Source organism: Schistocerca gregaria, unplaced genomic scaffold, assembly GCF_023897955.1.
Source record: "Schistocerca gregaria isolate iqSchGreg1 unplaced genomic scaffold, iqSchGreg1.2 ptg000397l, whole genome shotgun sequence".
Taxonomy (NCBI): domain Eukaryota; kingdom Metazoa; phylum Arthropoda; class Insecta; order Orthoptera; family Acrididae; genus Schistocerca; species Schistocerca gregaria.
Window position 1 is genome coordinate 2769844 of NW_026061836.1, and position 27309 is coordinate 2797152.

The window sequence follows — 27309 nt, forward strand, 5'->3', positions numbered from 1 at the left end:
AACGTAGAAGTATCATCTGTGTTCTACTATGGTGATTTTAGTGTCTCTGCATACCGCAGCACGCGACATAGCTCTGCAGACGGTAAGTACAACCGTTTCAGAGAGAAGAGCGGCCAATGTGACCATCTGGCTTTAAGTCGATTCGATAACAAATGACGAAAACGAACGGATTTCTCGGGTTTTTACTACATATGAACACTTTTCACATTCTCCCGTGCAACTCGGCTGCTAGTCCTCCTTTCATGTAGAATCTTAAGGTCCTAGCTCATGTCCAAGGCACCAAAGCCAGCTAAAAAGTCAATAATCGATACCTAAAACTTGAATTGGACTACTTCTTACTGGCTATTACATCAACTTAGAAGCTTCATCTGTGTTCTACTATGGTGCTTTTAGTGTCTCCGCATACCGCAGCACGCGACATAGCTTTGCAGACGATAAGTACAACGGTTTCAGAGAGAAGAACGGCAAATGTGACGATCTGGCTTTAAGTCGATTCGATAACAAATGACGAAAAGTAACGGATTTCTCAGGTTTTTACTACATATGAACACTTTTCACATTCTCCCGTGCCACTGGGCAGCTAGTCCTCCTTTCATGCAGAATCTTAAGGTCCTAGCTCATGTCCAAGGCACCAAAGCCAGCTAAAAAGTCTATAATCGGTACCTAAAACTTGAATTGGATTACTTCTTACTGGCTATTACATCAACTTAGAAGCTTCATCTGTGTTCTACTATGGTGCTTTTAGTGTCTCCGCATACCACAGCACGCGAGCTAGCTTTGCAGACGATATGTACAACCGTTCCAGAGAGAGAAGAGCGGCCAATGTGACGATCTGGCTTTAAGTCGATTCGATAACAAATGACGAAAACGGACGGATTTCTCAGGTTGGTTTTGACTACATATGAACAGTTTTCACATTCTCCCGTGCAACTGGGCTGCTAGTCCTCCTTTCATACAGAATCTTAAGGTCCTAGCTCATGTTCAAGGCACCAAAGCCAGCTAAAAATTCAATAACCGATACCTAAAACTTGAATTTACTACTTCTTACTGGCTATTACATCAACTTAGAAGCTTCATCTGTGTTCTACTATGGTGTTTTTAGTGTCTCCGAATACCGCAGTACGCGTCATAGCTTTGCAGACGATAAGTACAACCGTTTCAGAGATAAGAGCGGCCAATGTGATGATCTGGCTTTAAGTCGATTCGATAACAAATGACGAAAACGGACGGATTTCTCAGGCTTTTACTACATATGAACTCTTTTCACATTGTCCCGTGCAACTCGGCTGCTAGTCCTCCTTTCATGCAGAATCTCAAGGTCCTTGCTCATGTCCAAGGCACCAAAGCCAGCTAAAAAGTCAATAATCGATACCTAGAACTTGAATTGTACTACTTCTTACTGGCTATTACATCAACTTAGAAGCTTCATCTGTGTTCTACTATGGTGATTTTAGTGTCTCCACATACCGCAGCACGCGACATAGCTTTGCAGACGATAAGTACAACCGTTTCAGAGAGAAGAGCGGCCAATGTGACCATCTGGCTTTAAGTCGATTCGATAACAAATAACGAAAACGGACGGATATCTCAGGTTTTTACTACATATGAACACTTTTCACATTCTCCCGTGCAACTCGGCTGCTAGTCCTCCTTTCATGCAGAATCTTAAGGTCCTAGCTCATGTCCAAGGCTCCAAAGCCACCTAAAAAGTCAATAATCGATACCTAAAACTTGGATTCTACTACTTCTTACTGGCTATTACATCAACTTAGAAGCTTCATCTGTGTTCTACTATGGTGCTTTTAGTGTCTCCGCATACCGCAGACGGCGACATAGCTTTGCAGACGATAAGTACAAACGTTTCAGAGAGAAGAGCGGCCAATGTGACGATCTGGCTTTAAGTCGATTCGATAACAAATCACGAAAACGGACGTATTTCTCAGGTTTTTACTACAGATGAACACTTTTCACATTCTCCCGTGCAACTCGGCTGCTACTCCTCCTTTCATGAAGAATCTTAAGGTCCTAGCTCATGTCCAAGGCACCAAAGCCAGCTAAAAAGTCAATAATCAATACCTAAAACTTGAATTGTACAACTTATTACTTTCTATTACATCATCTTAGAAGCTTCATCTGTGTTCTACTATGGTGCTTTTAGTGCCTCCGCACACCGCAGTACGCGGCATAGCTTTGCAGACGATAAGTACAACCGTTTCAGAGAGAAGAGCGGCCAATGTGACGATCTGGCTTTAAGTCGATTCGATAACAAATGACGAAAACGGACGGATTTCTCAGGTTTTTACTACATATGAACACTTTTCACATTCTCCCGTGCAATTAGGCTGCTAGTCCTCCTTTCATGCAGAATCTTAAGGTCCTAGCTCATGTCTAAAGCACCAAAGCCAGCTAAAAAGTCAATAATCAGTACCTAAAACTTGAATTTTACTACTTCTTACTGGCTATTACACCAACTTGGAAGTATCATCTGTGTTCTACTATGGTGCTTTTAGTGTCTCTGCATACCGCAGCACGCGACATAGCTCTGCAGACGGTAAGGACAACCGTTTCAGAGAGAAGAGCGGCCAATGTGACCATCTGGCTTTAAGTCGATTCGATAACAAATGACGAAAACGAACGGATTTCTCAGGTTTTTGCTACATATGAACACTTTACACATTCTCCCGTGCAACTCGCCTGCTAGTCCTCCTTTCATGCAGAATCTTAAGGTGCTAGCTCATGTCCAAGTCAACACACAAGGGTAAAAAGACAATAACCGATTCCTAAAACTTGAATTGTACTATTTCTTACTGCCTATTACATCATCTTAGAAGCTTCATCTGTGTTCTACTATGGTGCTTTTAGTGTCTCCGAATACCGCAGTACGCGACATAGCTTTGCAGACGATAAGTACAACCGTTTCAGAGAGAAGAGCGGCCAATGTGACGATTTGGCTTTAAGTCGATTCGATAACAAATGACGAAAACGAACGGATTTCTCAGGTTTTTACTCTATATGAACACTTTTCACATTCTCCCGTGCAATTAGGCTGCTAGTCGTCCTTTCATGCAGAATCTTAAGGTCCTAGCTCATGTCCAAGGCACCAAAGCGAGCTAAAAAGTCAATAATCAGTACCTAAAAGTTGAATTTTACTATTTCTTACTTTCTATTACATTAACGTAGAAGTATCATCTGTGTTCTACTATGGTGCTTTTAGTGTCTCTGCATACCGCAGCACGCGACATAGCTCTGCAGACGGTAAGTACAACCGTTTCAGAGAGAAGAGCGTCCAATGTGACCATCTGGCTTTAAGTCGATTCGATAACAAATGACGAAAACGAACGGATTTCTCAGGTTTTTACTACATATGAACACTTTTCACATTCTCCCGTGCAACTCGGCTGCTAGTCCTCCTTTCATGTAGAATCTTAAGGTCCTAGCTCATGTCCAAGGCACCAAAGCCAGCTAAAAATTCAATTATCGATACCTAAAACTTGAATTGTACTACTTCTTACTGGCTATTACATCAACTTAGAAGCTTCATCTGTGTTCTACTATGGAGATTTTAGTGTCTCCGCATACCGCAGCACGCGACATAGCATTGCAGACGATAAGTACAACCGTTTCAGAGAGCAGAGCAGCCAATGTGACGATCGGGCTTTAAGTCGATTCGATAACAAATGACGAAAACGGACGGATTTCTCAGGTTTTTACTACATATGAACACTTTTCACATTCTCCCGTGCAACTCGGCTGCTAGTCCTCCTTTCATGCAGAATCTTAAGGTAATAGCTCATGTCCAAGGCACCAAAGCCAACTAAGAAGTCAATAATCGATACCTAAAACTTGAATTGAACTATTTCTTACTGGCTATTACATCAACTTAGAAGCTTCATCTGTGTTCTAGTATGGTGATTTTAGTGTCCCCGCATACCGCAGCACGCGACATAGCTTTGCAGACGATAAGTACAACCGTTTCAGAGAGAAGAGCAGCCAATGTGACGATCTGGCTTTAAGTCGATTCGATAACAAGTGACGAAAACGGACGGATTTCTCAGGTTTTTACTACATATGAAGACTTTTCACATTCTCCTGTGCAACTCGGTTGCTAGTCCTCCTTTCATGCAGAATCTTAAGGTCCTAGCTCGTGTCCAAGGCTCCAAAGCCAGCTAAAAAGTCAATAATCAGTAGCTAAAACTTGAATTGTACTACATCTTACTGGCTATTACATCAACTTAGAAGCTTCATCTGTGTTCTACTATGGAGATTTTAGTGTCTCCGCATACCGCAGCACGCGACATAGCATTGCAGACGATAAATACAACCGTTTCAGAGAGAAGAGCGGCCAATGTGACGATCGGGCTTTAAGTTGATTCGATAACAAATGACGAAAACGGACGGATTTCTCAGGTTTTTACTACATATGAACACTTTTCACATTCTCCCGTGCAACTCGGCTGCTAGTCCTCCTTTCATGCAGAATCCTAATGTCATAGCTCATGTCCAAGGCACCAAAGCCAACTAAGAAGTCAATAATCGATACCTAAAACTTGAATTGTACTATTTCTTACTGGCTATTACATCAACTTAGAAGCTTCAACTGTGTTCTACTATGGTGCTTTCAGTGTCTCCGCATACCGCAGCACGCGACATAGCTTTGCAGACGATAAGTACAACGGTTTCAGAGAGAAAAGCGGCCAATGTGACGATCTGGCTTTAAGTCGATTCGATAACAAATGACGAAAAAGGACGGATTTCTCATGTTTTTACTACATATGAACACTTTTCATATTCTCCCGTGCAACTGGGCTGCTAGTCCTCCTTTTATGCAGAATCTTAAGGTCCTAGCTCATGTCCAAGGCACCAAAGCCAGCTAAAAAGTCAATAATCGATACCTAAAACTTGAATTGGACTACTTCTTACTGGCTATTACATCAACTTAGAAGCTTCATCTGTGTTCTACTATGGTGCTTTTAGTGCCTCCGCATACCGCAGCACGCGACATAGCTTTGCAGACGATAAGTACAACCGTTTCAGAGAGAAGAGCGGCCAATGTGACGATTTGGCTTTAAGTCGATTCGATAACAAATGACGAAAACTGACGGATGTCTCAGGTTTTTATTACATATGAACACTTTTCACATTCTCCCGTGCAACTCGGCTGCTAGTCCTCCTTTTATGCAGAATCTTAAGGTCCTAGCTCATGTCCAAGGCACGAAAGCCAGCTAAAAAGTCAATAATCGGTACCTAAAACTTGAATTGGATTACTTCTTACTGGCTATTACATCAACTTAGAAGCTTCATCTGTGTTCTACTATGGTGCTTTTAGTGTCTCCGCATACCGCAGCACGCGACCTAGCTTTGCAGACGATAAGTACAACCGTTTCAGAGAGAAGAGCGGCCAATGTGACGATCTGGCTTTAAGTCGATTCGATAACAAATGACGAAAACGGACGGATTTCTCAGGTTTTTACTACATATGAACGCTTTTCACATTCTCCCGTGCAACTCGGCTGGTACTCCTCCTTTCATGAAGAATCTTAAGGTCCTAGCTCATGTCCAAGGCACCAAAGCCAGCTAAAAAGTCAATAATCAATACCTAAAACTTGAATTGTACAACTTCTTACTGGCTATTACATCATCTTAGAAGCTTCATATGTGTTCTGCTATGGTGCTTTTAGTGCCTCCGCATACCGCAGCACGCGACATAGCTTTGCAGACGATAAGTACAACCGTTTCAGAGAGAAGAGCGGCCAATGTGGCGATCTGGCTTTAAGTCGATTCGATAACAAATGACGAAAACGGACGGATTTCTCAGGTTTTTACTACATATGAACACTTTTCACATTGTCCCGTGCTACTCCTCTGCTAGTCCTCCTTTCAGGAAGAGTCTCAAGGTCCTAGCTCATGTCCAAGGCACCAAAGCCAGCTAAAAAGTCAATAATCGATACCTAAAACTTGAATTGTACTACTTCTTACTGGCTATTACATCAACTTAGAAGCTTCATCTGAGTTCTACTATGGTGATTTTATTGTCTCCACATACCACAGCATGCGACATAGCTTTGCAGACGATAAGTACAACCGTTTCAGAGAGAAGAGCGGTCAATGTGACCATCTTGCTTTAAGTCAATTCGATAACAAATGACGAAAACTGGCGGATGTCTCAGGTTTTTGTTACATATGAACACTTTTCACATTCTCCCGTGCAACTCGGCTGCTAGTCCTCCTTTTATGCAGAATCTTAAGGTCCTAGCTCATGTCCAAGGCACCAAAGCCAGCTAAAAAGTCAATAATCGATACCTAAAACTTGAATTGGACTACTTCTTACTGGCTATTACATCAACTTAGAAGCTTCATCTGTGTTCTACTATGGTGCTTTTAGTGTCTCCGCATACCGCAGCACGCGACATAGCTTTGCAGACGATAAGTACAACGGTTTCAGAGAGAAGAACGGCAAATGTGACGATCTGGCTTTAAGTCAATTCGATAACAAATGACGAAAAGTAACGGATTTCTCAGGTTTTTACTACATATGAACACTTTTCACATTCTCCCGTGCCACTGGGCAGCTAGTCCTCCTTTTATGCAGAATCTTAAGGTCCTAGCTCATGTCCAAGGCACCAAAGCCAGCTAAAAAGTCTATAATCGGTACCTAAAACTTGAATTGGATTACTTCTTACTGGCTATTACATCAACTTAGAAGCTTCATCTGTGTTCTACTATGGTGCTTTTAGTGTCTCCGCATACCGCAGCACGCGACCTAGCTTTGCAGACGATAAGTACAACCGTTCCAGAGAGAAAAGAGCGGCCAATGTGACGATCTGGCTTTAAGTCGATTCGATAACAACTGACGAAAACGGACGGATTTCTCAGGTTTTTACTACATATGAACGCTTTTCACATTCTCCCGTGCAACTCGGCTGCTACTCCTCCTTTCATGAAGAATCTTAAGGTCCTAGCTCATGTCCAAGGCACCAATGCCAGCTAAAAAGTCAATAATCAATACCTAAAACTTGAATTGTACAACTTCTTACTGGCTATTACATCATCTTAGAAGCTTCATATGTGTTCTACTATGGTGCTTTTAGTGCCTCCGCATACCGCAGCACGCGACATAGCTTTGCAGACGATAAGTACAACCGTTTCAGAGAGAAGAGCGGCCAATGTGACGATCTGGCTTTAAGTCGATTCGATAACAAATGACGAAAACGGACGGATTTCTCAGGTTGGTTTTTACTACATATGAACAGATTTCACATTCTCCCGTGCAACTGGGCTGCTAGTCCTCCTTTAATACAGAATCTTAAGGTCCTAGCTCATGTTCAAGGCACCAAAGCCAGCTAAAAATTCAATAACCGATAAATAAAACTTGAATTTACTACTTCTTACTGGATATGACATCAACTTAGAAGCTTCATCTGTGTTCTACTGTGGTGATTTTAGTGTCTCCGCATACCGCAGCACGTGACATAGCTTTGCAGACGATAAGTACAACCGTTTCAGAGATAAGAGCGGCCAATATGATGATCTGGCTTTAAGTCGATTCGATAACAAATGACGAAAACGGACGGATTTCTCAGGCTTTTACTACATATGAACTCTTTTCACATTGTCCGTGCAACTCGGCTGCTAGTCCTCCTTTCATGCAGAATCTCAAGATCCTTGCTCATGTCCAAGGCACCAAAGCCAGCTAAAAAGTCAATAATCGATACCTACAACTTGAATTGTACTACTTCTTACTGGCTATTACATCAACTTAGAAGCTTCATCTGTGTTCTACTATGGTGATTTTAGTGTCTCCACATACCGCAGCACGCGACATAGCTTTGCAGACGATAAGTACAACCGTTTCAGAGAGAAGAGCGGCCAATGTGACCATCTGGCTTTAAGTCGATTCGATAACAAATGACGAAAACGGACGGATATCTCAGGTTTTTACTACATATGAACACTTTTCACATTCTCCCGTGCAACTCGGCTGCTAGTCCTCCTTTCATGCAGAATCTTAAGGTCCTAGCTCATGTCCAAGGCTCCAAAGCCACCTAAAATGTCAATAATCGATACCTAAAACTTGAATTCTACTACTTCTTACTGGCTATTACATCAACTTAGAAGCTTCATCTGTGTTCTACTATGGTGCTTTTAGTGTCTCCGCATACCGCAGCACGCGACATACCTTTGCAGACGATAAGTACAACCGTTTCAGAGAGAAGAGCGGCCAATGTGACGATCTGGCTTTAAGTCGATTCGATAACAAATCACGAAAACGGACGTATTTCTCAGGTTTTTACTACAGATGAACATTTTTCACATTCCCCCGTGCAACTCGGCTGCTACTCCTCCTTTCATGAAGAATCTTAAGGTCCTAGCTCATGTCCAAGGCACCAAAGCCAGCTAAAAAGTCAATAATCAATACCTAAAACTTGAATTGTACAACTTCTTACTGGCTATTACATCATCTTAGAAGCTTCATATGTGTTCTACTATGGTGCTTTTAGTGCCTCCGCATACCGCAGCACGCGACATAGCTTTGCAGACGATAAGTACAACCGTTTCAGACAGAAGAGCGGCCAATGTGACGATCTGGCTTTAAGTCGATTCGATAACAAATGACGAAAACGGACGGATTTCTCAGGTTTTTACTACATATGAACACTTTTCACATTGTCCCGTGCAACTCCTCTGCTAGTCCTCCTTTCAGGAAGAATCTCAAGGTCCTAGCTCATGTCCAAGGCACCAAAGCCAGTTAAAAAGTCAATTATCGATACCTAAAACTTGAATTGTACTACTTCTTACTGGCTATTACATCAACTTAGAAGCTTCATCTGTGTTCTACTATGGTGATTTTATTGTCTCCACATACCGCAGCATGCGACATAGCTTTGCAGACGATAAGTACAACCGTTTCAGAGAGAAGAGCGGTCAATGTGACCATCTGGCATAAAGTCAATTCGATAACAAATGACGAAAACTGACGGATGTCTCAGGTTTTTGTTACATATGAACACTTTTCACATTCTCCCGTGCAACTCGGCTGCTAGTCCTCCTTTTAGGCAGAATCTTAGGGTAGTAGCTCATGTCCAAGGCACCAAAGCCAGCCAAAAAGTCAATAATCGATACCTAAAACTTGAATTGGACTACTTCTTACTGGCTATTACATCAACTTAGAAGCTTCATCTGTGTTCTACTATGGTGCTTTTAGTGTCTCCGCATACCGCAGCACGCGACATAGCTTTGCAGACGATAAGTACAACGGTTTCAGAGAGAAGAACGGCAAATGTGACGATCTGGCTTTAAGTCCATTCGATAACAAATGACAAAAAGTAACGGATTTCTCAGGTTTTTACTACATATGAACACTTTTCGCATTCTCCCATGCCACTGGGCAGCTAGTCCTCCTTTAATGCAGAATCTTAAGGTCCTAGCTCATGTCCAAGGCACCAAAGCCAGCTAAAAAGTCTATAATCGGTACCTAAAACTTGAATTGGATTACTTCTTACTGGCTATTACATCAACTTAGAAGCTTCATCTGTGTTCTACTATGGCGCTTTTAGTGTCTCCGCATACCGCAGCACGCGACCTAGCTTTGCAGACGATAAGTACAACCGTTCCAGAGAGAGAAGAGCGGCCAATGTGACGATCTGGCTTTAAGTCGATTCGATAACAAATGACGAAAACGGACGGATTTCTCAGGTTTTTACTACATATGAACGCTTTTCACATTCTCCCGTGCAACTCGGCTGCTACTCCTCCTTTCATGAAGAATCTTAAGGTCCTAGCTCATGTCCAAGGCACAAAAGCCAGCTAAAAAGTCAATAATCAATACCTAAAACTTGAATTGTACAACTTCTTACTGGCTATTACATCATCTTAGAAGCTTCATATGTGTTCTACTATGGTGCTTTTAGTGCCTCCGCATACCGCAGCACGCGACATAGCTTTGCAGACGATAAGTACAACCGTTTCAGAGAGAAGAGCGGCCAATGTGGCGATCTGGCTTTAAGTCGATTCGATAACAAATGACGAAAACGGACGGATTTCTCAGGTTTTTACTACATATGAACACTTTTCACATTGTCCCGTGCAACTCGGTTGCTAGTCCTCCTTTCAGGAAGAATCTCAATGTCCTAGCTCATGTCCAAGGCACCAAAGCCAGCTAAAAAGTCAATAATCGATACCTAAAACTTGAATTGTACTACTTCTTACTGGCTATTACATCAACTTAGAAGCTTCATCTGTGTTCTACTATGGTGATTTTATTGTCTCCACATACCGCAGCATGCGACATAGCTTTGCAGACGATAAGTACAACCGTTTCAGAGAGAAGAGCGGTCAATGTGACCATCTGGCTTTAAGTCAATTCGATAACAAATGACGAAAACTGACGGATGTCTCAGGGTTTTATTACATATGAACACTTTTCACATTCTCCCGTGCAACTCGGCTGCTAGTCCTCCTTTTATGCAGAATCTTAAGGTCCTAGCTCATGCCCAAGGCACCAAAGCCAGCTAAAAAGTCAATAATCGATACCTAAAACTTGAATTGGACTACTTCTTACTGGCTATTACATCAACTTAGAAGCTTCATCTGTGTTCTACTATGGTGCTTTTAGTGTCTCCGCATACCGCAGCACGCGACATAGCTTTGCAGACGATAAGTACAACGGTTTCAGAGAGAAGAACGGCAAATGTGACGATCTGGCTTTAAGTCGATTAGATAACAAATGACGAAAACGGACGGATTTCTAAGGTTTTTACTACATATGAACACTTTTCACATTCTCCCGTGCAACTCGGGTGCTAGTCCTCCTTTCATGCAGAATCTTAAGGTCATAGCTCATGTCTAAAGCACCAAAGCCAGCTAAAAAGTTAATAAGTATACCTAAAACTTGAATTCTACTATTTCTTACTGGCTATTATATCATCTTAGAAGCTTCATCTATGTTCTACTATGGTGCGTTTAGTGTCTCCGAATACAACAGTACGCGACATAGCTTTGCAGACGATAAGTACAACCGTTTCAGAGAGAAGAGCGGCCAATGTGACGATCATGCTTTAAGTCGATTCGATAACAAATGACGAAAACTGACGGATTTCTCAGGTTTTTACTACATATGAACACTTTTCACATTCTCCCGTGCAACTCGGCTGCTAGTCCTCCTTTCATGCCGAATCTCAAGGTCCTAGCTCATGTCCAAGGCACCAAAGCCAGCTAAAAAGTCAATAATCGATACCTAAAACTTGAATTGTACTATTTCTTAGTGGCTATTACATCAACTTAGAAGCTTCATCTGTGTTCTACTATGGTGATTTTAGTGTCTCCACATACCGCAGCACGCGACATAGCTCTGCAGACGATAAGTACAACCGTTTAAGAGAGAAGAGCGGCCAATGTGTCCATCTGGCTTTAAGTCGATTCGATAACAAATGACGATAACGGACGGATTTCTCAGGTTTTTACTACATATGAGCACTTTTCACATTCTCCCGTGCAACTCGGCTGCTAGTCCTCCTTTCATGCAGAAACTTAAGGTCCTAGCTCATGTCCAAGGCACCGAAGCCAGCTAAAAAGTCAATAATCGATACCTAAAACTTGAATTCTACTACTTCTTACTGGCTATTACATCAACTTAAAAGCTTCATCTGTGTTCTACTATGGTGCTTTTAGTGTCTCCGCATACCGCAGCACGCGACATAGCTTTCCAGACGATAAGTACAACGGTTTCAGAGAGAAGAGCGGCCAATGTGACGATCTGGCTATAAGTCTATTCGATAACAAATGACGAAAACGGACGGATGTCTCAGGTTTTTACTACATATGAACACTTTTCACATTCTCCCGTGCAACTGGGCAGGTAGTCCTCCTTTTATGCAGAATCTTAAGGTCCTAGCTCATGTCCAAGGCACCAAAGCCAGCTAAAAAGTCAATAATCGATACCTAAAACTTGAATTGGATTACTACTTACTGGCTATTACATCAACTTAGAAGCTTCATCTGTGTTCTACTATGGCGCTTTTAGTGTCTCCGCATACCGCAGCACGCGACCTAGCTTTGCAGACGATAAGTACAACCGTTCCAGAGAGAGAAGAGCGGCCAATGTGACGATCTGGCTTTAAGTCGATTCGATAACAAATGACGAAAACGGACGGATTTCTCAGGTTTTTACTACATATGAACACTTTTCACATTCTCCCGTGCAACTCGGCTGCTACTCCTCCTTTCATGAAGAATCTTAAGGTCCTAGCTCATGTCCAAGGCACCAAAGCCAATTAAAAAGTCAATAATCAATACCTAATACTTGAATTGTACAACTTCTTACTGGCTATTACATCATCTTAGAAGCTTCATATGTGTTCTACTATGGTGCTTTTAGTGCCTCCGCATACCGCAGCACGCGACATAGCTTTGCAGACGATAAGTACAACCGTTTCAGAGAGAAGTGCGGCCAATGTGACGATCTGGCTTTAAGTCGATTCGATAACAAATCACGAAAACGGACGTATTTCTCAGGTTTTTACTACAGATGAACACTTTTCACATTCTCCCGTGCAACTCGGCTGCTACTCCTCCTTTCATGAAGAATCTTAAGGTCCTAGCTCATGTCCAAGGCACCAAAGCCAGCTAAAAAGTCAATAATCAATACCTAAAACTTGAATTGTACAACTTCTTACTGGCTATTACATCATCTTAGAAGCTTCATATGTGTTCTACTATGGTGCTTTTAGTGTCTCCACATACCGCAGCACGCGACATAGCTTTGCAGACGATAAGTACAACCGTTTCAGACAGAAGAGCGGCCAATGTGACGATCTGGCTTTAAGTCGATTCGATAACAAATGACGAAAACGGACGGATTTCTCAGGTTTTTACTACATATGAACACTTTTCACATTGTCCCGTGCAACTCCTCTGCTAGTCCTCCTTTCAGGAAGAATCTCAAGGTCCTAGCTCATGTCCAATGCACCAAAGCCAGCTAAAAAGTCAATAATCGATACCTAAAACTTGAATTGTACTACTTCTTACTGGCTATTACATCAACTTAGAAGCTTCATCTGTGTTCTACTATGGTGATTTTATTGTCTCCACATACCGCAGCATGCGACATAGCTTTGCAGACGATAAGTACAACCGTTTCAGAGAGAAGAGCGGTCAATGTGACCATCTGGCTTTAAGTCAATTCGATAACAAATGACGAAAACTGACGGATGTCTCAGGTGTTTGTTACATATGAACACTTTTCACATTCTCCCGTGCAACTCGGCTGCTAGTCCTCTTTTTATGCAGAATCTTAGGGTCCTAGCTCATGTCCAAGGCACCAAAGCCAGCTAAAAAGTCAATAATCGATACCTAAAACTTGAATTGGACTACTTCTTACTGGCTATTACATCAACTTAGAAGCTTCATCTGTGTTCTACTATGGTGCTTTTAGTGTCTCCGCATACCGCAGCACGCGACATAGCTTTGCAGACGATAAGTACAACGGTTTCAGAGAGAAGAACGGCAAATGTGACGATCTGGCTTTAAGTCGATTCGATAACAAATGACGAAAACGGACGGATTTCTCAGGTTTTTACTACATATGAACGCTTTTCACATTCTCCCGTGCAACTCGGCTGCTACTCCTCCTTTCATGAAGAATCTTAAGGTCCTAGCTCATGTCCAAGGCACAAAAGCCAGCTAAAAAGTCAATAATCAATACCTAAAACTTGAATTGTACAACTTCTTACTGGCTATTACATCATCTTAGAAGCTTCATATGTGTTCTACTATGGTGCTTTTAGTGCCTCCGCATACCGCAGCACGCGACATAGCTTTGCAGACGATAAGTACAACCGTTTCAGAGAGAAGAGCGGCCAATGTGACGATCTGGCTTTAAGTCGATTCGATAACAAATGACGAAAACGGACGGATTTCTCATGTTGGTTTTTACTACATATGAACAGTTTTCACATTCTCCCGTGCAACTGGGCTGCTAGTCCTCCTTTCATACAGAATCTTAAGGTCCTAGCTCATGTCCAAGGCACCAAAGCCAGCTAAAAATTCAATAACCGATAAATAAAACTTGAATAGTACAACTTATTACTTTCTATTACATCAACTTAGAAGCTTCATCTGTGTTCTGCTATGGTGATTTTATTGTCTCCACATACCGCAGCATGCGACATAGCTTTGCAGACGATAAGTACAACCGTTTCAGAGAGAAGAGCGGTCAATGTGACCATCTGGCTTTAAGTCAATTCGATAACAAATGACGAAAACTGACGGATGTCTCAGGGTTTTATTACATATGAACACTTTTCACATTCTCCCGTGCAACTCGGCTGCTAGTCCTCCTTTTATGCAGAATCTTAAGGTCCTAGCTCATGTCCAAGGCACCAAAGCCAGCTAAAAAGTCAATAACTATACCTAAAACTTGAATTGTACTATTTCTTACTGGCTATTATATCATCTTAGAAGCTTCATCTGTGTTCTACTATGGTGCGTTTAGTGTCTCCGAATACCGCAATACGCGACATAGCTTTGCAGACGATAAGTACAAACGTTTCAGAGAGCAGAGCGGCCAATGTGCCGATTTGGCTTTAAGTCGATTCGATAACAAATGACGAAAACGGACGGATTTCTCAGGTTTTTACTTTATTTGAACACTTTTCACATTCTCCCGTGCAACCCGGCTGCTAGTCCTACATTCATGCTGAATCTTAAGGTCCTAGCTCATGTCCAAGGCACCAAAGCCCGCTATAAAGTCAATAATCGATACCTAAAACTTGAATTGTACAACTTCTTACTGGCTATTACATCATCTTAGAAGCTTCATATGTGTTCTACTATGGTGCTTTTAGTGCCTCCGCATACCGCAGCACGCGACATAGCTTTGCAGACGATAAGTACAACCGTTTCAGACAGAAGAGCGGCCAATGTGACGATCTGGCTTTAAGTCGATTCGATAACAAATCACGAAAACGGACGGATTTCTCAGGTTTTTACTACATATGAACACTTTTCACATTGTCCCGTGCAACTCCTCTGCTAGTCCTCCTTTCAGGAAGAATCTCAAGGTCCTAGCTCATGTCCAAGGCACCAAAGCCAGCTAAAAAGTCAATAATCGATACCTAAAACTTGAATTGTACTACTTCTTACTGGCTATTACATCAACTTAGAAGCTTCATCTGTGTTCTACTATGGTGATTTTATTGTCTCCACATACCGCAGCATGCGACATAGCTTTGCAGACGATAAGTACAACCGTTTCAGGGAGAAGAGCGGTCAATGTGACCATCTGGCTTTAAGTCAATTCGATAACAAATGACGAAAACTGACGGATGTCTCAGGTTTTTGTTACATATGAACACTTTTCACATTCTCCCGTGCAACTCGGCTGCTAGTCCTCCTTTTATGCAGAATCTTAGGGTCCTAGCTCATGTCCAAGGCACCAAAGCCAGCTAAAAAGTCAATAATCGATACCTAAAACTTGAATTGGACTACTTCTTACTGGCTATTACATCAACTTAGAAGCTTCATCTGTGTTCTACTATGGTGCTTTTAGTGTCTCCGCATACCGCAGCACGCGACATAGCTTTGCAGACGATAAGTACAACGGTTTCAGAGAGAAGAACGGCAAATGTGACGATCTGGCTTTAAGTCGATTCGATAACAAATGACGAAAAGTAACGGATTTCTCAGGTTTTTACTACATATGAACACTTTTCACATTCTCCCGTGCCACTGGGCAGCTAGTCCTCCTTTTATGCAGAATCTTAAGGTCCTAGCTCATGTCCAAGGCACCAAAGCCAGCTAAAAAGTCTATAATCGGTACCTAAAACTTGAATTGGATTACTTCTTACTGGCTATTACATCAACTTAGAAGCTTCATCTGTGTTCCACTATGGTGCTTTTAGTGTCTCCGCATACCGCAACACGCGACCTAGCTTTGCAGACGATAAGTACAACCGTTCCAGAGAGAGAAGAGCGGCCAATGTGACGATCTGGCTTTAAGTCGATTCGATAACAAATGACGAAAACGGACGGATTTCTCAGGTTTTTACTACATATGAACGCTTTTCACATTCTCCCGTGCAACTCGGCTGCTACTCCTCCTTTCATGAAGAATCTTAAGGTCCTAGCTCATGTCCAAGGCACAAAAGCCAGCTAAAAAGTCAATAATCAATACCTAAAACTTGAATTGTACAACTTCTTACTGGCTATTACATCATCTTAGAAGCTTCATATGTGTTCTACTATGGTGCTTTTAGTGCCTCCGCATACCGCAGCACGCGACATAGCTTTGCAGACGATAAGTACAACGGTTTCAGAGAGAAGAACGGCAAATGTGACGATCTGGCTTTAAGTCGATTAGATAACAAATGACGAAAACGGACGGATTTCTAAGGTTTTTTCTCCCGTACCTTACTGCTTACCGGACGTTTCCCTCGATACTGAGCACGGCTCCTCGGACACGCTGCAGAGCGCGAGTGAGTGCAACCGCCCCCACCAGCGCCTCTGCTTGACAAGTGGAGAGGCGAGGCGCATGGTCGGGTTCTGGAGGACGCACGTCCACACACACATACACAGACACACACAGACGGCACGCTTGTTTACTTAACGCTGTAGTCTTGGCTCGCCTGCCGCCTTAGCGAGACGTTTACGAGAATATGTTGTCCAGCGTGGCGTTGTGGCGGTTGCGGTGTGGATGTTAATACGCGGGAACACTTTTCACATTCTCGCGTGCAACGCGGGTGCTAGTCCTCCTTTCATGCAGAATCTTAAGGTCATAGCTCATGTCCAAGGCACCAAAGCCAGCTAAAAAGTCAATAAGTATACCTAAAACTTGAATTCTACTATTTCTTACTGGCTATTATATCATCTTAGAAGCTTCATCTATGTTCTACTATGGTGCGTTTAGTGTCTCCGAATACAACAGTACGCGACATAGCTTTGCAGACGATAAGTACAACCGTTTCAGAGAGAAGAGCGGCCAATGTGACGATCATGCTTTAAGTCGATTCGATAACAAATGACGAAAACTGACGGATTTCTCAGGTTTTTACTACATATGAACACTTTTCACATTCTCCCGTGCAACTCGGCTGCTAGTCCTCCTTTCATGCCGAATCTCAAGGTCCTAGCTCATGTCCAAGGCACCAAAGCCAGCTAAAAAGTCAATAATCGATACCTAAAACTTGAATTGTACTATTTCTTAGTGGCTATTACATCAACTTAGAAGCTTCATCTGTGTTCTACTATGGTGATTTTAGTGTCTCCACATACCGCAGCACGCGACATAGCTCTGCAGACGATAAGTACAACCGTTTAAGAGGGAAGAGCGGCCAATGTGTCCATCTGGCTTTAAGTCGATTCGATAACAAATGACGAAAACGGACGGATTTCTCAGGTTTTTACTACATATGAACACTTTTCACATTCTCCCGTGCAACTCGGCTGCTAGTCCTCCTTTCATGCAGAATCTTAAGGTCCTAGCTCATGTCCAAGGCACCGAAGCCAGCTAAAAAGTCAATAATCGATACCTAAAACTTGAATTGGATTACTACTTACTGGCTATTACATCAACTTAGAAGCTTCATCTGTGTTCTACTATGGTGCTTTTAGTGTCTCCGCATACCGCAGCACGCGACCTAGCTTTGCAGACGATAAGCACAACCGTTCCAGAGAGAGAAGAGCGGCCAATGTGACGATCTGGCTTTAAGTCGATTCGATAACAAATGACGAAAACGGACGGATTTCTCAGGTTTTTACTACATATGAACACTTTTCACATTCTCCCGTGCAACTCGGCTGCTACTCCTCCTTTCATGAAGAATCTTAAAGTCCTAGCACATGTCCAAGGCACCAAAGCCAATTAAAAAGTCAATAATCAATACCTAAAACTTGAATTGTACAACTTCTTACTGGCTATTACATCATCTTAGAAGCTTCATATGTGTTCTACTATGGTGCTTTTAGTGCCTCCGCATACCGCAGCACGCGACATAACTTTGCAGACGATAACTACAACCGTTTCAGAGAGAAGAGCGGCCAATGTGACGATCTGGCTTTAAGTCGATTCGATAACAAATGACGAAAACGGACGGATTTCTCAGGTTGGTTTTTACTACATATGAACAGTTTTCACATTCTCCCGTGCAACTGGGCTGCTAGTCCTCCTTTCATACAGAATCTTAAGGTCCTAGCTCATGTCCAAGGCACCAAAGCCAGCTAAAAATTCAATAACCGATAAATAAAACTTGAATAGTACAACTTATTACTTTCTATTACATCAACTTAGAAGCTTCATCTGTGTTCTACTATGGTGTTTTTAGTGTCTCCGAATACCGCAGTACGCGACATAGCTTTGCAGACGATAAGTACAACCGTTTCAGAGATAAGAGCGGCCAATGTGATGATCTGGCTTTAAGTCGATTCGATAACAAATGACGAAAACGGACGGATTTCTCAGGCTTTTACTACATATGAACTCTTTTCACATTGTCCCGTGCAACTCGGCTGCTAGTCCTCCTTTCATGCAGAATCTCAAGGTCCTTGCTCATGTCCATGGCACCAAAGCCAGCTAAAAAGTCAATAATCGATACCTACAACTTGAATTGTACTACTTCTTACTGGCTATTACATCAACTTAGAAGCTTCATCTGTGTTCTACTATGGTGATTTTAGTGTCTCCACATACCGCAGCACGCGAAATAGCTTTGCAGACGATAAGTACAACCGTTTCAGAGAGAAGAGCGGCCAATGTGACGATCTGGCTTTAAGTCGATTCGATAACAAATGACGAAAACGGACGGATTTCTCAGGTTGGTTTTTACTACATATGAACAGTTTTCACATTCTCCCGTGCAACTGGGCTGCTAGTCCTCCTTTCATACAGAATCTTAAGGTCCTAGCTCATGTCCAAGGCACCAAAGCCGCTTAAAATTCAATAACCGATAAATAAAACTTGAATAGTACAACTTATTACTTTCTATTACATCAACTTAGAAGCTTCATCTGTGTTCTACTATGGTGATTTTATTGTCTCTACATACCGCAGCATGCGACATAGCTTTGCAGACGATAAGTACAACCGTTTCAGAGAGAAGAGCGGTCAATGTGACCATCTGGCTTTAAGTCAATTCGATAACAAATGACGAAAACTGACGGATGTCTCAGGGTTTTATTACATATGAACACTTTTCACATTCTCCCGTGCAACTCGGCTGCTAGTCCTCCTTTTATGCAGAATCTTAAGGTCCTAGCTCATGTCCAAGGCACCAAAGCCAGCTAAAAAGTCAATAATCGATACCTAAAACTTGAATTGGACTACTTCATACTGGCTATTACATCAACTTAGAAGCTTCATCTGTGTTCTACTATGGTGCTTTTAGTGTCTCCGCATACCGCAGCACGCGACATAGCTTTGCAGACGATAAGTACAACGGTTTCAGAGAGAAGAACGGCAAATGTGACGATCTGGCTTTAAGTCGATTAGATAACAAATGACGAAAACGGACGGATTTCTAAGGTTTTTACTACATATGAACACTTTTCACATTCGCCCGTGCAACGCGGGTTCTAGTCCTCCTTTCATGCAGAATCTTAAGGTCATAGCTCATGTCCAAGGCACCAAAGCCAGCTAAAAAGTCAATAAGTATACCTAAAACTTGAATTCTACTATTTCTTACTGGCTATTATATCATCTTAGAAGCTTCATCTATGTTCTACTATGGTGCGTTTAGTGTCTCCGAATACAACAGTACGCGACATAGCTTTGCAGACGATAAGTACAACCGTTTCAGAGAGAAGAGCGGCCAATGTGACGATCATGCTTTAAGTCGATTCGATAACAAATGACGAAAACTGACGGATTTCTCAGGTTTTTACTACATATGACCACTTTTCACATTCTCCCGTGCAACTCGGCTGCTACTCCTCCTTTCATGAAGAATCTTAAGGTCCTAGCTCATGTCCAAGGCACCAAAGCCAATTAAAAAGTCAATAATCAATACCTAAAACTTGAATTGTACAACTTCTTACTGGCTATTACATCATCTTAGAAGCTTCATATGTGTTCTACTATGGTGCTTTTAGTGCCTCCGCATACCGCAGCACGCGACATAACTTTGCAGACGATAACTACAACCGTTTCAGAGAGAAGAGCGGCCAATGTGACGATCTGGCTTTAAGTCGATTCGATAACAAATGACGAAAACGGACGGATTTCTCAGGTTGGTTTTTACTACATATGAACAGTTTTCACATTCTCCGGTGCAACTGGGCTGCTAGTCCTCCTTTCATACAGAATCTTAAGGTCCTAGCTCATGTTCAAGGCACCAAAGCCAGCTAAATATTCAATAAACGATACGTATAACTTGAATTGTACTACTTCTTACTGGCTATTATATCATCTTAGAAGCTTCATCTGTGTTCTACTATGGTGTTTTTAGTGTCTCCGAATACCGCAGTACGCGACATAGCTTTGCAGACGGTAAGTACAACCGTTTCAGAGATAAGAGCGGCCAATGTGACGATCTGGCTTTAAGTCGATTCGATAACAAATGACGAAAACGGACGGATTTCTCAGGTTTTTACTACATATGAACACTTTTCACATTCTCCCGTGCAACTCGAGTGCTAGTCCTCCTTTCATGCAGAATCTTAAGGTCATAGCTCATGTCCAAGGCACCAAAGCCAGCTAAAAAGTCAATAACTATACCTAAAAATTGAATTGTACTACATCTTACTGGCTATTACATCATCTTAAAAGCTTCATCTGTGTTCTACTATGGTGTTTTTAGTGTCTCCGAATATCGCAGTACGCGTCATAGCTTTGCAGACGATAAGTACAACCGTTTCAGAGAGAAGAGCGGCCAATGTGACGATCTGGCTTTAAGTCGATTCGATAACAAATTACGAAAACGGACGGATTTCTCAGGTTTTTACTACATATGAACACTTTTCACATTCTCCCGTGCAACTCGGCTGCTAGTCCTCCTTTCATGCCGATTGTCAAGGTCCTAGCTCATGTCCAAGGCACCAAAGCCAGCTAAAAAGTCAATAATCGATACCTAAAACTTGAATTGTACTATTTCTTACTGGCTATTACATCAACTTAGAAGCTTCATCTGTGTTCTACTATGGTGATTTTAGTGTCTCCACATACCGCAGCACGCGACATAGCTCTGCAGACGATAAGTACAACCGTTTAAGAGAGAAGAGCGGCCAATGTGTCCATCTGGCTTTAAGTCGATTCGATAACAAATGACGAAAACGGACGGATTTCTCAGGTTTTTACTACATATGAACACTTTTCACATTCTCCCGTGCAACTCGGCTGCTAGTCCTCCTCTCATGCAGAATCTTAAGGTCCTAGCTCATGTCCAAGGCACCGAAGCCAGCTAAAAAGTCAATAATCGATACCTAAAACATGAATTGTACTACTTCTTACTGGCTATTGCATCAACTTAGAAGCTTCATCTGTGTTCTACTATGGTGATTTTAGCGTCCCTGCATACCGCAGCCCGCGACATAGCTTTGCAGACGATAAGTACAACCGTTTCAGAGAGAAGAGCGGCCAATGTGACGATCTGGCTATAAGTCGATTCGATAACAAATGAAGAAAACGGACCGAATTCTCAGGTTTTTTCCACATATGAACACCTTTCACATTCTCCCGTGCAACTCGGCTGCTAGTCCTAATTTCATGCAGAATCTTAAGGTCCTAGCTCAAGGCCAAGGCACCGAAGCCAGCTAAAAATCAATAATCGATTCCTAAAACTTGAATTCTACTACTTTTTACTGGCTATTACATCAACTTAAAAGCTTCATCTGTGTTCTACTATGATGATTTTAGTGTCTCCGCATACCGCAGCACGCGACATAGCTTTGCAGACGATAAGTACAACCGTTTTAGAGAGAAGAGCGGCCAATGTTACGATCTGGCTTTAAGTCGATTCGATAACAAATGACGAAAACGGACGGATGTCTCAGGTTTTTACTACATATGAACACTTTTCACATTCTCCCGTGCAACTCGGCTGCTAGTCCTCCTTTTATGCAGAATCTTAAGGTCCTAGCTCATGTCCAAGGCACCAAAGCCAGCTTCAAAGTCAATAATCGATTCCTAAAACTTGAATTGGACTACTTCTTACTGGCTATTACATCAACTTAGAACCTTCATCTGTGTTCTACTACGGTGCTTTTAGTTTCTCCGCATACCGCAGCACGCGACATAGTTTTGCAGACGATAAGTACAACCGTTTCAGAGAGAAGAGCGGCCAATGTGACGATCTGGCTTTAAGTCGATTGGATAACAAATGACGAAAACGGACGGATTTCTCAGGTTTTTACTACATATGAACACTTTTCACATTCTCCCGTGCAACTCGGCTGCTAGTCCTTCTTTCATGCAGAATCTTAAGGTCGTAGATCATGTCCAAGGCCCCAAAGCCAGCTAAAGAGTCAATAATCAATATCTAAAACTTGAATTGTACTACTTCTTACTGGCTATTACATCAACTTAGAAGCTTCATCTGTGTTCTACTATGGTGCTTTTAGTGTCTCCGCATATCGCAGCACGCGACATAGCTTTGCAGACGATAAGTACAACGGTTTCAGAGAGAAGAGCGGCAAATGTGACGATCTGGCTTTAAGTCGATTCGATAACAAATGACGCAAACGGACGGATTTCTCAGGTTTTTACTAGATATGAACACTTTTCACATTCTCCCGTGCAACTCGGCTGCTAGTCCTCCTTTCATGCATAATCTTAAGGTCATAGCTCATGTCCAAGGCACCAAAGCCAGCTAAAAAGTCAATAACGATATCTAACACTTGAATTGTACTATTTCTTACTGGCTATTACATCATCTTAGATGCTTCATCTGTGTTCTACTATGGTGCGTTTAGTGTCTCCGAATACCGCAGTACGCGACATAGCTTTGCAGACGATAAGAACAACCGTTTCAGATAGCAGAGCTGCCAATGTGATGATTTGGCTTTAAGTCGATTCGATAACAAATGACGAAAACGGACGGATTTCTCAGGTAGGTTTTTACTACATATGAACACTTTTCACATTCACCCGTGCAACTCGGCTGCTAGTCCTTCTTTCATGCAGTATCTTAAGGTCCTAGATCATTTCCAAGGCACCAAAGCCAGATAAAAAGTCAATAATCAATATCTAAAACTTGAATTGTACTACTTCTTACTGGCTATTACATCAACTTAGAAGTTTCATCTGTGTTCTACTATGGTCCTTTTAGTGTCTCCGCATACCGCAGCACGCGACATAGCTTTGCAGACGATAAGTACAACGGATTCAGAGAGAAGAACGGCAAATGTGACGATCTGGCTTTAAGTCGATTCGATTACAAATGACGAAAACGGACGGATTTCTGAGGTTTTTACTACATATGAACACTTTTCACATTCTCCCGTGTAACTCGAGTGCTAGTCCTTCTTTCATGCAGAATCTTAAGGTCATAGCTCATGTCCAAGGCACCAAAGCCAGCCAAAAAGTCAATAACTATACCTAAAACTTGAATTGTACTATTTCTTACTGGCTATTATATCATCTTAGAAGCTTCATCTGTGTTCTACTATGGTGCGTTTAGGGTCTCCGAATACCGCAGTACGCGACATAGCTTTGCAGACGATAAGTACAAACGTTTCAGAGAGCAGAGCGGCCAATGTGCCGATTTGGCTTTAAGTCGATTCGATAACAAATGAGGAAAACGGACGGATTTCTCAGGTTTTTACTACATATGAACACTTTTCACATTCTCCCGTGCAACTCGGCTGCTAGTCCTCCTTTCATGCAGAATCTTAAGGTCCTGGCTCATGTCCAAGGCACCAAAGCCAGCTAAAAAGTCAATAACCGATACCTAAAAATTGAATTGTCCTACTTCTTACTGGCTATTACATCATCTTAAAAGCTTCATCTGTGTTCTACTATGGTGTTTTTAGTGTCTCCGAATATCGCAGTACGCGTCATAGCTTTTCAGACGATAAGTACAACCGTTTCAGAGAGAAGAGCGGCCAATGTGACGATCTGGCTTTAAGTCGATTCGATAACAAATTACGAAAACGGACGGATTTCTCAGGTTTTTACTACATATGAACACTTCTCACATTCTCCCGTGCAACTCGGCTGCTAGTCCTCCTTTCATGCCGAATCTCAAGGTCCTAGCTCATGTCCAAGGCACCAAAGCCAGCTAAAAAGTCAATAATCGATACCTAAAACTTGAATTGTACAATTTCTTACTGGCTATTACATCAACTTAGAAGCTTCATCTGTGTTCTACTATGGTGATTTTAGTGTCTCCACATACCGCAGCACGCGACATAGCTCTGCAGACGATAAGTACAACTGTTTAAGTGAGAAGAGCGGCCAATGTGTCCATCTGGCTTTAAGTCGATTCGATAACAAATGACGAAAACGGACGGATTTCTCAGGTTTTTACTACATATGAACAGTTTTCACATTCTCCCGTGCAACTCGGCTGCTAGTCCTCCTCTCATGCAGAATCTTAAGGTCGTAGGTCGTGTCCAAGGCACCGAAGCCAGCTAAAAAGTCAATAATCGATACCTAAAACATGAATTGTACTACTTCTTACTGGCTATTGCATCAACTTAGAAGCTTCATCTGTGTTCTACTATGGTGATTTTAGCGTCCCTGCATACCGCAGCACGCGACATAGCTTTGCAGACGATAAGTACAACCGTTTCAGAGAGAAGAGCGGCCAATGTGACGATCTGGCTATAAGTCGATTCGATAACAAATGACGAAAACGGACGGATTTCTCAGGTTTTTACTACATATGAACACCTTTCACATTCTCCCGTGCAACTCGGCTGCTAGTCCTAATTTCATGCAGAATCTTAAGGTCCTAGCTCATGCCCAAGGCACCGAAGCCAGCTAAAAATCAATAATCGATACCTAAAACTTGAATTCTACTACCTCTTACTGGCTATTACATCAACTTAAAAGCTTCATCTGTGTTCTACTATGGTGCTTTTAGTGTCTCCGCATACCGCAGCACGCGACATAGCTTTGCAGACGATAAGTACAACGGATTCAGAGAGAAGAACGGCAAATGTGACGATCTGGCTTTAAGTCGATTCGATAACAAATGACGAAAACGGACGGATTTCTCAGGTTTTTACTACATATGAACACTTTTCACATTCTCCCGTGCAACTCGAGTGCTAGTCCTCCTTTCATGCAGAATCTTAAGGTCATAGCTCATGTCCAAGGTACCAAAGCCAGCCAAAAAGTCAATAACTATACCTAAAACTTGAATTGTACTATTTCTTACTGGCTATTATATCATCTTAGAAGCTTCATCTGTGTTCTACTATGGTGCGTTTAGGGTCTCCGAATACCGCAGTACGCGACATAGCTTTGCAGACGATAAGTACAAACGTTTCAGAGAGCAGAGCGGCCAATGTGCCGATTTGGCTTTAAGTCGATTCGATAACAAATGACGAAAACGGACGGATTTCTCAGGTTTTTACTACATATGAACACTTTTCACATTCTCCCGTGCAACTCGGCTGCTAGTCCTCCTTTCATGCAGAATCTTAAGGTCCTGGCTCATGTCCAAGGCACCAAAGCCAGCTAAAAAGTCAATAATCGATACCTAAAACTTGAATTGTACTATTTCTTACTGGCTATTACATCAACTTAGAAGCTTCATCTGTGTTCTACTATGGTGATTTTAGTGTCTCCACATACCGCAGCACGCGACATAGCTCTGCAGACGATAAGTACAACTGTTTAAGAGATAAGAGCGGCCAATGTGTCCATCTGGCTTTAAGTCGATTCGATAACAAATGACGAAAACGGACGGATTTCTCAGGTTTTTACTACATATGAACACTTTTCACATTCTCCCGTGCAACTCGGCTGCTAGTCCTCCTCTCATGCAGAATCTTAAGGTCGTAGGTCGTGTCCAAGGCACCGAAGCCAGCTAAAAAGTCAAATTTCGATACCTAAAACATGAATTGTACTACTTCTTACTGGCTATTACATCATCTTAAAAGCTTCATCTGTGTTCTACTATGGTGTTTTTAGTGTCTCCGAATATCGCAGTACGCGTCATAGCTTTTCAGACGATAAGTACAACCGTTTCAGAGAGAAGAACGGCAAATGTGACGATCTGGCTTTAAGTCGATTCGATAACAAATTACGAAAACGGACGGATTTCTCAGGTTTTTACTACATATGAACACTTCTCACATTCTCCCGTGCAACTCGGCTGCTAGTCCTCCTTTCATGCCGAATCTCAAGGTCCTAGCTCATGTCCAAGGCACCAAAGCCAGCTAAAAAGTCAATAATCGATACCTAAAACTTGAATTGTACTATTTCTTACTGGCTATTATATCAACTTAGAAGCTTCATCTGTGTTCTACTATGGTGATTTTAGTGTCTCCACATACCGCAGCACGCGACATAGCTCTGCAGACGATAAGTACAACTGTTTAAGAGACAAGAGCGGCCAATGTGTCCATCTGGATTTAAGTCGATTCGATAACAAATGACGAAAACGGACGGATTTCTCAGGTTTTTACTACATATGAACACTTTTCACATTCTCCCGTGCAACTCGGCTGCTAGTCCTCCTCTCATGCAGAATCTTAAGGTCCTAGGTCGTGTCCAAGGCACCGAAGCCAGCTAAAAAGTCAATAATCGATACCTAAAACATGAATTGTACTACTTCTTACTGGCTATTGCATCAACTTAGAAGCTTCATCTGTGTTCTACTATGGTGATTTTAGCGTCCCTGCATACCGCAGCACGCGACATAGCTTTGCAGACGATAAGTACAACCGTTTCAGAGAGAAGAGCGGCCAATGTGACGATCTGGCTATAAGTCGATTCGATAACAAATGACGAAAACGGACCGATTTCTCAGGTTTTTACTACATATGAACACCTTTCACAATCTCCCGTGCAACTCGGCTGCTAGTCCTAATTTCATGCAGAATCTTAAGGTCCTAGCTCATGCCCAAGGCACCGAAGCCAGCTAAAAATCAATAATCGATACCTAAAACTTGAATTCTACTACTTCTTACTGGCTATTACATCAACTTAAAAGCTTCATCTGTGTTCTACTATGGTGATTTTAGTGTCTCCGCATACCGCAGCACGCGACATAGCTTTGCAGACAATAAGTACAACCGTTTTAGAGAGAAGAGCGGCCAATGTTACGATCTGGCTTTAAGTCGATTCGATAACAAATGACGAAAACGGACGGATGTCTCAGGTTTTTACTACATATGAACACTTTTCACATTCTCCCGTGCAACTCGGCTGCTAGT